This window comes from Macaca fascicularis, chromosome 4, assembly GCF_037993035.2.
Source record: "Macaca fascicularis isolate 582-1 chromosome 4, T2T-MFA8v1.1".
Taxonomy (NCBI): Eukaryota; Metazoa; Chordata; class Mammalia; order Primates; family Cercopithecidae; genus Macaca; species Macaca fascicularis.
In genome coordinates this window covers 99,039,372-99,041,418 of record NC_088378.1, presented here as the reverse complement: position 1 = coordinate 99,041,418, position 2,047 = coordinate 99,039,372, and the positions used below count along the sequence as shown (strand labels likewise).

The 2,047-nt window shown below is 36.0% G+C and overlaps 1 non-coding gene across 1 annotated transcript; it reads left to right on the top strand.

The window, feature by feature from the left end:
• Positions 1-831: 831 nt before the first annotated feature.
• On the top strand, positions 832-938 carry LOC123573144 (U6 spliceosomal RNA). Its single transcript, XR_006697893.1, has one exon. It is a non-coding gene; the product is annotated as a U6 spliceosomal RNA (small nuclear RNA).
• The last annotated feature ends 1,109 nt before the right edge of the window (positions 939-2,047 follow it).

The window sequence follows — 2,047 nt, the reverse complement described above, 5'->3', positions numbered from 1 at the left end:
TGTTCGTTTGCATGAAATATCTTTTCCACCTTTTTACCTTAAGTTTATATGAGTCTTTATGTGTTAGGTGAATCTCTTCAAGACAGCAGATACTTGGTTGGTGAATTCTTATCCATTCTTCCATGCTGTATCATTTAAGAGGAGCATTAAGCCACTTACATTCAATGTTAGCATTGAGATGTGAGGTACTATTCTATCCATTGTGCTAGCTGTTGCCTCAATATCTTTTTTTCATTGTGTTATTGTTTTGTAGATCATGTGAGATTTATGCTTTAAGGAAGTTCTATTTTGGTATATTTCAAGGATTTGGCTCAAGATTTAGAGCTCCTTTTTAGCAGTTATTGAAGTGCTCATGTTCCCATCTTTCTATAACCTTGAGGTGATATCTAAGTTTCTGTACCCCACTGGAGGGGTTGGATCTTTGTTCTGAAGGCTCCTATGTATACGTGTTAAATGAATTCATATGCCTTTTCTCTCACAAATCTAATTTTTGTGAGTTCATTTTTCAGTGAACCTTCAGAAGGCCAAGGTGAATATTTTCTTTGGTCCTTATGCCTTTTTAACTGCTCTTCCTATCATTTGATAAATAATGGAGGAGAACTTGCTCTTTGTTTTCCTATTTACCAATGGTGAGAGTAACATCATCTCTTTAAGGCAAAGTGTACACTGACTCTCATGTTCTGCTCTAACCTACAGCAAAGCTCCAATAGAACAATTTCTATTTTGCCAGCATCCAATCAGGTGTGAGAATGTACTGTAGAGGACAGTTGTTGAGCATGGTGGAAGACACTTTATGGAAATGTAAAGAGTTTGCAAAAACAGTTATAAGTGGTATTTACTTTGGCACTACATATAATAAAATTGGAATGATACAGAGAGGATTAAAATGGCCACTGCATAAGGATGACATAGAAACTCATAAAGAGTTCCATATTTTTACATAGAGACCAAACCTATGACTCACTGGCATCCCTGAAAGAGTAAGAGAGAGCAAGAGCAAGCAATGTGGAAAACGTATTTGAAGATATAGTCCATGAAAATGTCCCCAATCTTGCCAGAGAGGTTGACATTAAAATTCAGAGAATTTAGAAAACTCCTAGAAGTATTATACAATGCAACAATCCCCAAGACACATAGTCATCAGATTCTCTAAGGTCTACAATAAAGAAAATATATTAAAGGCATCTAGACAGAAGGGAAGGTCACCTACAAAGGGAACCTCATTAGGCTAACAGTGGAGCTTTCAGCAGAAATCCTACAAGACAGAAGAGATTGGAGGCCTATAATTAGTATACCTAAGGAAAAATTAAAAACAAAAAATTTATATTCAACCAACTAAATGTCATAATCAAAGGAGAAATAAAATTCTTTCAGGCAAGCAAATGCTAAGGGAATTTGTTACCATCAGGCCTGACCTGCCTTACATGAGGTCCTTAAGGGAACGCTAGACATGAAAATGAAAGACCATTACCAACCACCACAAAAACACACTTAGGCATGTAGACCATTGACAGTATAAAGCAACTACACAATCAAGTCTATATAACAACCAGCTAACAATGTGATGATAAGATCTAACCCACACGTTATCAATATTAACCTTGAATGTAAATGGGCTAAAAGGCCCCACTTAAAAGGTGTAGAGTGGCAAGTTGGACAAAGAAGCAAGACCTAACCATATGCTGTCTATAAGACAGACCCATCTCACAAGCAATGACAACTTTAGGCTTAAAATAAAAGGATGGAGAAAGATTTATCAAGCAAATGGAAAAACAGAAAAAGGCAGGACTTGCTATTTTTATTTCAGATGAAACAGGCTTTAAACCAACAAAGATAAAAAAGAACAAATAAGGGTATTACTTAATGACAAAGGTTCAATTCAACAAGAAACCTTCACTATCCTAAATATATACTCCCAACACTAGAGCACCCAGACTCATAAAACAAGTTCTTAGAGAACTACAAAGAGACTTAGATGAACACACGATAATAGTGAGAGCCTTCAATACCCCACTGAAAGTATTAGACAGATCATGAAGGTAAAAAA